Below are 13157 nucleotides of genomic sequence, written 5' to 3'. Positions count from 1 at the left end.
AAAAAGCAAATTGTAGCTCCAAGTGTCTAGTTTTTAGATATGACCATGAAAATTTTTTGTCATCGTCAGGTCTGGAGAAATCCTAAGAAAACTACTGAAAAAAAATTTTTCGAAATTTTTTTTCGTCTTAAAAAAGGTCTACGGGCTTCAAAAATTTTTCGATTGTTTCGTTTAAGAGCTCTTTTAGTAAATTTAATACGCTTTAATTTGACGTAATCAAAAGCCTGTACGATAATTTGCCGCGGAGTTATCGTCAATCAAAGCAAAAAAGTTTTTTTTGACTTTGGAAATCAATAACTCTGGAAATAATGACCGTATAGGAAATCGAAGGAGGGTTTTGAAAACTACACAATATTCTCTATAAGAAAACGTAAACCGCTTTTGAAGAAAAAATTTTTTTTGAATTGAAAACTCGGACTGAAAAAAAGACAAAAATTCGCATAATTAAGGATATTTGGATAACTCGGTATAACCTTGGATAAAATGGAAGAACGAAGGATATCGTTGGTAATTTTTTAACTTCAAAGTGTCCCCTAAAATCCCTAAGAAATTCAAAGCGCTGCGATTTTTTGTTCATAGTGCCCAGAAGCTTCTGTTATGTCTGGCCAAATTTTTATATATTTTTTCTATCAAGGGAAAATTTTCATAAAATCCCAAGTAAAACCGATAAGAACTTTATCTTTCTTAATGGTCAAAAGAAAAAAAAATAAAAATATAAAAAAAAACGCAAGACCATAAAATATTAGTAATATTATTTCAAAAGTACTTAGGTTATTTGCTTAAAAATACCTACACAAATAGCCTAATGCATTTTATTTTCTCTAATATTTTTTATTACTATAATCCAAAAAGGTTCTTAGATAACATAAAACCTTGGTACTAAACGACCCATAAACCATTTAAAATAAATTTAGGAATAAGGGTTTATAATCGTCTGAGGTATTTTTTTTTGTAATCTTTTAAAATGTAAAATTTGTTACTTATTTAGTTAAAAATAGTTAAAAGAAAATCCAATGGTTAAATATACAGGACTGTAATACTGCCACGTGTACACCAAATGAGGATAAAATAACAAACTAACAAATTAATAAATTAATAAAGTAATACAGATTAATAAATTTATAAACTAATATATTCGACATATTAATATTCATTATAATATGTCATTTTTAGAATTGTTAATTATAACAGTTAAAAATTAATAATGAATAACAATTATAAAAACCAATAATATAATTGTAATAGAATCAATAAGAAAAATTTGTTAATAAATAAACATTATTATAAGTACTAAAACGTTGAAGATTGCTAATAATCATTAACATAGAGATAATTAGTTTTAGTTAAATAATTATTTAACAATATGATTATTATTATTTAAAAATGTTAGTTTGTGAGTGGGTGTGCACACTGACAAGCTAGCATCAGGGTAGTCCTTTACCTGCCCAAAATAGTTACGGAGTAGGGGTGATACCCTGAAAACTGACCCTGATTGGAAAATGCTGTGCCCCAACTCAAGGCCCAATAGGTGGAGCCTTAATTAGGGAACACTTATATAACTAAGAGTTCGTTACTTTTTTCTAATCTCCAATACGAGTTCAGTCCTAGTTCAACTCTCTCAACAGTTAGTTATCAGTTACTTGTTTTAAACTTTGGTCAATCGATACCATTTTCAAGTGTTAAATTTTAATAGTTACATTCAAGTATCCGCATACTTAGTTTTCTCTACATACAGTAGGAAAACGTGTAACTGAGAATAACCGTTCACTTTCAATTTGAGTCAATACATTTTTCCTGATTTCATTCAAGTGTCCGCACACTTTGTTTCTCCTCATATCGTGGAAAACGTGAAACAACACAAAAATAACGACTTCGGTAGTTTGAGACAAGTGAACATCCCGTATCCTGATAAAACATACAGCAGGATCCAATCAAGGATCAACTCAACAGGGATCATCGGGTTATTGTAAGTTATAATATTTAACAAATTAAGTTACCTTTATATTCAGACTTTCAATTTAGAATTTGTAAATCTATAGTTAAAATAAATTCACCACAAAAGTAAAACACCCATCTAAACATTATTACATTCCAAACACAATCTCACGATCCCGGTCTATAGGTCGCAAGACTTGGACCAAAATTATATTTCAATAAGTCTAATCTTGGACATAACAATTGGCGCTCGAACAGGGACACATGAGATTTTGTCTGGAATAATATACGGGTGTTTACATTAAAACACTTAATTCGTTAAATAAATTCTGATCTGCTAACATTTCTCTTAATCCTAAATTGTTTATTGTTAAATATTGGAAGTTCTGGCGCGGGAACCTCGTTCTAACCTTAATATTTTATGATAATTTTCTAATTTCCAAACTATTACTTTTTAAAAATGCTTTAATTTCTATTTCCCTATGCATGGTCTCGCTATTATTATCCACTATTTATTCTCTATTTATCCTGCATAGTAAAATCTGAAATTATAAATCCAAAAGTAACAATGGTAAATTTGAATAACGAAACGTAAAAACAGAATTCATTATAATTGGTTGTGAAACTCTGATCAAATAATATTGTTTTATTTTTTTTTTTTTGGTATATTGTTCTATCGTAGACCTTGCAAACGTTAAAATTATTTTTAAACATTTGATGTCGAATGACGAGAATAAATCTTATTCATTAAGGAAACACGGTAACCTCCCTTTTCCACAAGGTTTAGTGGACAAACCAAGGAAACCGCGTTTTCAAATTGCAGACCGTACTACAGATTCAGGGGTCGGTAGATCAGTGATTTCACCAGAAATCACGTCCGACGAATACGATACAGACTCGCCTCCTAAAAATAAAACAAAATTAATTAATCAAATCGCGGATCAAACAGAAGTTATCGTTCCTGTCGATCCAGAACCAATAGACAATCGTCAAGTTGTAGATCCTCCAATAAATAATCGAGATTTAAATTCAGTCGCGAACGCGATTTTAATACCGGTTTTACGCGAAGAAAATTTTGAAGAAGACAACATGGCTTTACCTGCAAATCAACATATCTCGTTAGGCGACGCCTTGTCATTCGTTCCTAAATTTGACGGTAATTCCAGTGAACTTTTAGAATTTCTAAATTGTTGTAAAGAAGCCAAGTCTGTCCTACCTGATGGAGCTGAAGCAAATTTAACTAAACTAATTTACGGAATAAAGTTAAGCGCAAAAATAAAAACTTCCTTGAACTCAGTAATACCCGCAACAATCACAGAGCTAACAACCAAATTAAAACAAATTTATATACCCAACAAATCACTCTTTCAATTACAAGGGGAGTTGGGTCGTATTTATCAAAAAGAAAACGAACCGGTAATAGAATTTGTAAATCGGTTGCGTAGGAAAGGACATGAAATCGTGGAGTGTCACAAAGCGGTAAACCCTGACGCGATCGCTGCTGCTTTAGGAGAATTTAAAACTAAAATCGATTCTTCTATCGCGAACTGTTTCATGCAAAATCTGGTCAATGAAATCGACCAGCGTATGCCGGTTTGTAACACAGTTGAAGAAGCTCTAACTAACGCGATGAAAATCGAAAAAAATTAAAAGTACGAAAAGAATTGCACCGCGATCCAAACGCGGAACACAAAAGGAATTTAAAAAATCGAAAGACATCCCAATAACGATAGACCCGTTAATTTCGTCGCTAATAATCCAACTGCCGGAAATTCAAACGCGAGACAAACAAACACCAACAATAACTTCAAGAATAACAAAACAAATGACGGTGACACCTACGGAGCGTGTCGAAAATGCGGAAAATCCGGTCATTTCGCGAAAAACTGCACAAACCTTTCGTGCCAAATTTGTTTTACGCCAGGTCACATAGCAAAGACCTGCCCGCAACTTAACCCTAATCCAAATAAATACGCAAACGTAGAATGTCAATTATGCGGAAATAAAGGACATTCCGCAAGATATTGCAATAGGAATCCCAACGCGAAATCATTACCAAAACAGACCGCGGGGATAAACGGGAACGTAACGAAAAGGGCGGAAAAGTATTGTTCTCTCCATAAAACCTCCACTCACAACACTAGCGAATGTAACGTTTTAAATAAACAAAGTCAAGCGACAACTTCTTTTCTACGGGACGGGGGAGAAACAATCGACCGACACAACCTGTGAACCTGACACAGGAAGTAACTTTCGACGATTCGGAGTAAATAAAATTAATATTAATTTAGACCCGGATAACCTACCCTATACCATAATAGGTAAGGTATCCGGTCGAAACGTCGTTATGATGCTCGATTCAGGGCTTCACCCACTTTAATTAAGCTTAAATATATTAAAAATTCTAGTTTAATAAATAATCAAGATAAAATAGAATTACACGGGATCGCGAACATTCCTATTACGACGTTAGGAAGTGTTAAGATTAAACTCTTCGGTAAAAGCACGATAGCGCATGTAGTCCCCGATACCTTAGCTATACCCCACGCAGGTTTAATAGGTTCGGAATATTTTTCTACCCATGAGGCTAAGATTGACTACAAGGAACGTGTACTACAAATCGGCGATTGTAAATACCCCTTTAAGAAACCCAATCGGGTCGAAAATGGGGTTATGTACATTCCAGCTCGGAGTGAATCCACCTTTTTGTAAATATATCGAATCCAGAAATAAAGGAAGGATTCATTCCTAAGCTAAAAATTTGTAGGGGTGTTTTTGCAGGAAATTGTTTAGTTTCAAGTAATAACGGTCGCGCTTATTTACAAATCTATAACACTACCGAAGAGGAAGTACAAGTAAGAATTCCTACTTTAGCTCTCCGCGAGGTAGAAAGGGTTAAGGAAGACGAACATCCCATCGTTGATCCAATAACTACCCCCATAGACATGCATGTAAGCCTTGGCATCACCAAGCGAATATATACTATACAGACTGAATTCCAAAACAACGAACGTTTTGAACAAGTCAAATCCTTGCTACGGTTAGATTATCTGGTCCAAGAGGAAAAGGACCATGTCGAACGTTTAATAAAAAATTTTGCGGATCGATTCTATTTACCGGGAGAACCTCTAAGTTCTACTAAAAACTTTCGACATAGAATACCGACGCACAACGACAGACCGATCACCGTAAAACAATATCGAATTCCCCAAGCCTTAAAGACTGAACTAGACAAATACGTACAGGCATCATTAGACTCAGGCATCATTCAACCTTCTGAATCGCCTTATAATAGTCCAGTGTGGATTGTACCAAAAAAACCAGATTCCCAGGGAAACAAGAGGTGGCGGGTAGTAATTGATTTTAGACCGTTAAATGAAGAAACAATTACTGACGCGTACCCTTTACCCAACATTGCGGACATATTGGATCAACTGGGAGGGTCTAAATATTTCTCTGTCTTCGATTTAGCTTCTGGTTACAATCAAATAGAAATGGATGCGAGAGATTGTCAAAAGACTGCTTTCTCGACACCCTTGGGACATTGGGAGTATCGTCGAATGCCGTTCGGATTAAAAAATGCTCCGGCTACGTTCCAGCGGTTAATGGACACGGTATTAACGGGATTGCAGGGTATCTCTTTGTTTGTATATTTGGACGATATAATTATCTTCGCTCGCGATTTGAACGAACACGAACGTAAATTCACTGAGTTAATGATGAGATTAAGACAAGCTAATCTCAAACTACAACCCGATAAATGTGAATTTCTGAGACCGGAAGTAAATTATTTGGGTCATGTAATTAGTGATGAAGGATTAAAACCTGATCCAAATAAAATAGTATCCGTCCAGAATTTCCCGGTACCTAAAACCCAAAGAAATATTAGGGAATTTTTAGGCCTCACAGGTTATTACCGGCGATTTATCAAATCATATTCTTCAATCGCGAAACCTTTAACAAAATTATTAGAAAAGGAAGCTGAATTCGTTTGGACCGAGGCTACTCAAAAAGCATTTGACCAACTCAAAGATACCTTATGTACAGCTCCCATTTTACAGTATCCCGACTTTGATAAACCCTTTAATATAACAACTGACGCGTCCGGTTATGCAATCGGAGCAGTTTTATCACAGGGTGAAGCGGGAAAAGATCGACCCATCGCATATTATTCGCGTGTCCTCCGAGGACCAGAATTGCGCTACGATACGTACGAAAAAGAGGCTCTGGCAATCGTTCAAGCAGTCAAACATTTTCGACCCTACGTGTACATGAGGAATTTTAAAATATATACCGATCACAAACCATTGGTATGGTTTAAATCCGCGAAAGATGGAAACGCTCGAATCTTAAAATGGCGTCTTCGTTTAGCCGAGTACGACTATGATATAGTTTACAAACCGGGTAAGATAAATTTAAATGCCGACGCGTTATCTAGAAATCCCGTAGAAAACGTAAATGTAGTCACTCGCGCACAATTAGCAAAAGAGAAGTCCCAAACTAACACTTCTCATCGGTCGACAGAAATACCAGACATTTCTGACCGGACTATTGGAGATCCGACAGGTCGCGAAAACACTCGTGAAGTCCCTCAGAAAAGAGGGAGGCCCTCGAAAAATCGCGGGAACCTGGATGGAAAGGTTGACGAAATCAACACTCGGGAAGTCCCCATGCGAGGGAGGTCCCCGAAACCTCATGAGATTATTAGCACACATTTCGATGATAACGACGCCATTGTACCCGATGAAGATACTCACTCAGATAGTAGTTCATCTTCTGGTGAATCGGACCATCCTATAGTAGACGATCTCGATCAACATATCAAACCAAAACGCCGTTTAGCTCATGAAAATTTAGTTAACGCAAAACTCAAATCCAAGGAATACTACGATAGACAATTAAAACCAGTCACCTTTAACGTAGGTGACAATGTTTTCTTATTAAAAGGGCCAAAACCCCATAAATTCGGGGATCATTACGATGGCCCCTACAAAATAGAAGAAGTTTTCTCCAATGGAAACGTTAAAATTAAAATCAAAAATAAATCTAAAATTGTACACCCTAATCGGTTAAAGAAAACAAAGATCAAAGTTTTACAACCTAAAACCAAACGTCCTAAAGTCATGGATCCCGATCCCGATTTTAGATTATAATAATTTTATTTCTAGGATCATCAGTTTATTGATCATGAATTACATTGCATTAATCCTGTTGTGGTTCAGTTGGAAAGCAGTAGACGCAATCATAGGTTATGATTGTGGCAATAAAGTTTTAAATACCACCACTATTTCACTGATCGACATCGACGAATGTGATCTCGAAGGGGATCGGGTGGAAGAGTCCCTTCCGGACATTGCACTGCTTCAACTTAATGAATTTGATCACACTAATGTAATGCAGTGTAAAATCGAAATCAGAAGAATTATACAACACTGCGGTTGGCAGTCGTATAATTCAATAGTTAGTCAGGGATTAATGAATATATATACCCCATATCTCGAGAATTGTGTCAGGTAGCACACGACCATGGCACAATTCAGATAGGAAACACTATTATCGATGGTATCCCGATCAATGTAACTATCACGCGAAGCATTACCTTAGCAGGTAGTGTTAATAACAATGCCGACTGCACTAACTCTCAATATAGTGACCCTTACGGTACTTGGGATAGTGTATTTGTTGTCGGAACTGCTAAAATAACAATCCAGTCACATAATACGCGAGTAAAAGTCGCAGATCACAAAATATATTTACCATCGGGATACCATTGTAAATTAAGCAAAGGTCATTGTATTGACCCTGTTAACGGGTATTCGTACTGGAACGCACTACCACGAAAGTACTGCCTTCCAGATACTTACTCTATTTTATATCGTGGTCGAGCCACAAAGTTAACTTCTACTAAAGAAACTGTGTACTCACTCAATGTAAGAGACACAAGTTTCTCATTAAGTATTACAGGAACTGAGACCTCATGTGGCATTAAACTAATAAAAACTGAACATCCTAAATTAGTCATTGTTGAAAATTCAAACTTAGAGTCATTGGAAAAAAAATAATATCGTGAAATCAAATCCCGACAATCTAGATATATTTCTCTACGGAAATGCGAAATTCGTTTATGTAGAAAGATACTTGAGGTCTCAGGTCAAAACTTTATATTTAGATGTATTAAAGAGAAAGTGTCAATTAGAGAGAGAGGTGCTGAAAAATACATTGTCCATCGCTTCAACGCAGCCAGACGAATTCGCCTTTCGCTACATGGAGGGTCCTGGGTATATGGCGGTAGTTGCTGGAGAAGTCATCCACATAGTTCAATGCGTTCCCGTCGAAGTCAAGATTCAACAGTTGGAACGATGTTACAATCGGATGCCGGCTCAACGGGGAAACCAAACAATATATTTAACACCACGGACGCACGTCATAACAAATTACGCTGCAGAATTACCATGCAACACCCCATTATTGCAACAATATAAATTGGGCAACACCTGGTATAAATTCTTGCCAAAACCTATCGAAACGATGCCGCCAAAAATCCTGAAACCGAGTACCAAGATGACCTGGGAATACCAAAATCCTGCAAATCTTGCCACCGGAGGAATTTACTCTGAAGCCGATCTAGAAGCCATGCGAGGGAGGATAATGTTCACCATGGAACAAAATGTAATCATGGAGACCATAGCTCGACAGTTTACCAACGGTTCCCACGAGAGTCCATCATTGCTATATGCACTCGACGAAGATATTTTAGAACATCTTGCAGAAAGTGCTTGGTCCAGAACATGGGGAAAATTCATTGGATTTGGCACCTACTGTTCCGGCATCATCGGAATCATCATGTGTCTACGAATTATTAAACTCCTTGTAGACACTGTAATACACGGTTACGCTCTCCACTCGGTATACGGATGGTCTATTCATCTTATAGGAGCTATATGGGATTCCATTACTCATCTGCTTTTACATCTAAATCAACAAGTTCAACAGTCTTCCACCCAGCCTCAGTCAGTTGAAAATGTGGAAGCCGGGATTGTAATACCACCATCGGCTCCAGAGATCTACCCAACATTACCCGCCAGTACCACCTCAACAGAGACAACCACGGTCAAATCAACGAACGCTACAGTCTTCGTGTAATTCAGCACCTGCCTCACATGAATAAGAAAATAAAGTTACGTCGCACTTCGTTTCAAAGCCACTCGCGCTTCCGTCTAACGGCGGTGGTGTTATGTCTGGCCAAATTTTTATATATTTTTTCTATCAAGGGAAAATTTTCATAAAATCCCAAGTAAAACCGATAAGAACTTTATCTTTCTTAATGGTCAAAAGAAAAAAAAATAAAAATATAAAAAAACGCAAGACCATAAAATATTAGTAATATTATTTCAAAAGTACTTAGGTTATTTGCTTAAAAATACCTACACAAATAGCCTAATGCATTTTATTTTCTCTAATATTTTTATTACTATAATCCAAAAAGGTTCTTAGATAACATAAAACCTTGGTACTAAACGATCCATAAACCATTTAAAATAAATTTAGGAATAAGGGTTTATAATCGTCTGAGGTATTTTTTTTGTAATCTTTTAAAATGTAAAATTTGTTACTTATTTAGTTAAAAATAGTTAAAAGAAAATCCAATGGTTAAATATACAGGACTGTAATACTGTCACGTGTACACCAAATGAGGATAAAATAACAAACTAACAAATTAATAAATTAATAAAGTAATACTGATTAATAAATTTATAAACTAATATACATTCGACATATTAATATTCATTATAATATGTCATTTTTAGAATTGTTAATTATAACAGTTAAAAATTAATAATGAATAACAATTATAAAAACCAATAATATAATTGTAATAGAATCAATAAGAAAAATTTGTTAATAAATAAACATTATTATAAGTACTAAAACGTTGAAGATTGCTAATAATCATTAACATAGAGATAATTAGTTTTAGTTAAATAATTATTTAACAATATGATTATTATTATTTAAAAATGTTAGTTTGTGAGTGGGTGTGCACACTGACAAGCTAGCATCAGGGTAGTCCTTTACCTGCCCAAAATAGTTACGGAGTAGGGGTGATACCCTGAAAACTGACCCTGATTGGAAAATGCTGTGCCCCAACTCAAGGCCCAATAGGTGGAGCCTTAATTAGGGAACACTTATATAACTAAGAGTTCGTTACTTTTTTTCTAATCTCCAATACGAGTTCAGTCCTAGTTCAACTCTCTCAACAGTTAGTTATCAGTTACTTGTTTTAAACTTTGGTCAATCGATACCATTTTCAAGTGTTAAATTTTAATAGTTACATTCAAGTATCCGCATACTTAGTTTTCTCTACATACAGTAGGAAAACGTGTAACTGAGAATAACCGTTCACTTTCAATTTGAGTCAATACATTTTTCCTGATTTCATTCAAGTGTCCGCACACTTTGTTTCTCCTCATATCGTGGAAAACGTGAAACAACACAAAAATAACGACTTCGGTAGTTTGAGACAAGTGAACATCCCGTATCCTGATAAAACATACAGCAGGATCCAATCAAGGATCAACTCAACAGGGATCATCGGGTTATTGTAAGTTATAATATTTAACAAATTAAGTTACCTTTATATTCAGACTTTCAATTTAGAATTTGTAAATCTATAGTTAAAATAAATTCACCACAAAAGTAAAACACCCATCTAAACATTATTACATTCCAAACACAATCTCACGATCCCGGTCTATAGGTCGCAAGACTTGGACCAAAATTATATTTCAATAAGTCTAATCTTGGACATAACCAGGTACCTTTTTTTTTTTTTTAATTTTTGTTTTTAGATGCACTTTCCGATAAAAAATATTAAAAAATTTTTGTAAGTCAATACATATGGAATTTTTCAGTTTTTTGACAAAAATCAATGATTTTTCGAAGTTCGACATTTTTTTTTTTAATTTTTTTTTCTAAAATAAACTTTAATCAATTCCACAGTTATCCCTGTAGAACCCAGATTGGGCCGATTTCTCTTTCTATTTTTTTTTATTCAATTGAAAAAATATTGTTAAATTTTCAAAAATGGAAAAAAAATTTTTTTTCATAAATTTTATTTATATAATGAGATAAATACAATTCAACGATTTCACGGCATTGTATTCACAATTTAGAGGCTTCATCGATGACTGTATTTAGTAAGATTCAAATTTTAATATATCAATTAGATCGATAAACTAGGGATAACAATTATCGACTTACCTATAGCCAGTAAACTAGATGCTATAAGCTAGTATGTTTTGATTAAAAGTGCGGCTTTTTCATTTTGAGATCTAAAACATAACCTATAAATCTTTTGTGCAATCTAGTGTTTTATAAAAGATTGTCATTACATTTGTTGTATAAATAAATAATTTCTCTAGTTTATAAGCGCTTTTTTAATTTGTCTTTATGGCGTCAAAAAGGTATTTGATCGGTGTTGTAATCCTTTTGAGTTGGAATCTCATTTTAAAAAAATTGGTTTACGTCCGGCGACTGATATTATGAAAGTAACGTTAGGATTAGATGATAATTATTTATTATGCAGTTCATGTCGAAAAAAAGCTTCAGAGTTAGTGAAGCAACAAACAAATGCTCGTAATGATCCTAGTGCTGATGTAAGTGACCGTGAAGACAACTATAGTGACAATAATGACAACAATGATCAGGCTGATGATGATAGTAATACAACTGCCATGGATCTCCCATTATCCTTATCATTCCGTAAGTTTTTTTAATTTTTTATACGTTACTTGAATACATTTCTAGTAGCTATATGTTTCACTATTATTTTTAAGGTTCCATGTCATTTGATAGCGAACCCAAAGCATCACAATCAAGCTCAGGATCCCAAGTTAGCGCTGCAACTCAATTACCCGTAATAAACCATGCATTAGACTTGTTAAATCAATCACCGATTCCATCGAAGAAATTGAATGATAATCAATTTTTGAACAATAAAATAAATCGGGTATCCGACAGCTTGAAAAAGTTTTGCTTTCTTCTTCAGATGAAGAATCGATTGATGACGATGGTGAAAATTTTCGCTCTCTAATTAAAATGTTGTATGATAAATTCAACGATAAAGAAACTGATAAGTCTTTGAAAATACAAATTTTAACATTATTACCTGTAAAATGGAGTGAGAGACGTATTTGTGAAACTATGAATACATCAAGACATTTGTCAAGAGTAGCAAAAAATTTGGTTGAAGAAACGGGTTTACTTTCTACACCTGAATCGAAATTAGGTATGGGTAGCGTAAAATCGATGTTTTAAATACATTTGAAAACTAAATTACTCAACATTTTTGTATAGGGAGGACAATTACTGATCAGGTAAAATTAAAAGTTGAAAATTTTTACAACGATGATGAGTATAGTGCTCAAATGCCCGGTATGAAAGACTTTGTATCAATTCGAAGTGATGATGGTAATCGGATACACGTCCAAAAAGACTTATCCTGTCTAACTTAAAAGAATTATACCAATGTTTCTGTGAAATAAATCCTACTGAGAGAATTGGATTTTCAAAATTCGCTTCTTTGCGACCAAAACATTGTGTGTTAGCAGGGGCAAGTGGAACACACACCATCTGCGTGTGTACGATTCATCAAAACGTGAAGTTAATGATGCTTGGTAATTATCAAATTAATTAATAATTATAAATGCGTGAATTTTAAGTTTACTAAATTACTGTTATTTTAGGTGCAAATATTTATTCTTTGACAAGGAACAAAGAAAAGCCCATTAAACACTACAGCGATTACTTGAGCATGATTATATGTGAAAATCCATCTTTTCAGTGTTATTTAAGTGGATGTAAAAACTGTCCTGGGGTCGATGAGTTGAGTAAAATTTTACTAAAATGTTTTGAGGACCGGGAAATCGAGAATATTACATATAAATATTGGATATCAAAACCGAGAAGTAGTTTAGAAACTATTATTAAGCCTACAGAAGAATTTGTGGAAAATTTTGTAGTGAGTTAGAAATTCTTCTACCTCATTCGTTCATTGCTAAGGAGCAAGCCCAATTCTTGAAGATTTGAGATAACCAGTGATCCTGCTGCTGTTGTTCCTGTTGCTGATGCTTCTGCTGTTTTTCCTGATATTGAAGTTGCGATTAACCGCCATGATAGATAAGTTTCCTTCCTTTAATTTCCTTTTCATTTTATTTATTATA

The sequence above is a fragment of the Cotesia typhae genome, unplaced genomic scaffold (assembly GCF_013202065.1).
Source record: "Cotesia typhae breed Kobodo isofemale line unplaced genomic scaffold, CoteBio_Ctyphae contig_34, whole genome shotgun sequence".
NCBI lineage: Eukaryota > Metazoa > Arthropoda > Insecta > Hymenoptera > Braconidae > Cotesia > Cotesia typhae.
Note: the sequence above shows the minus strand (reverse complement) of the source record.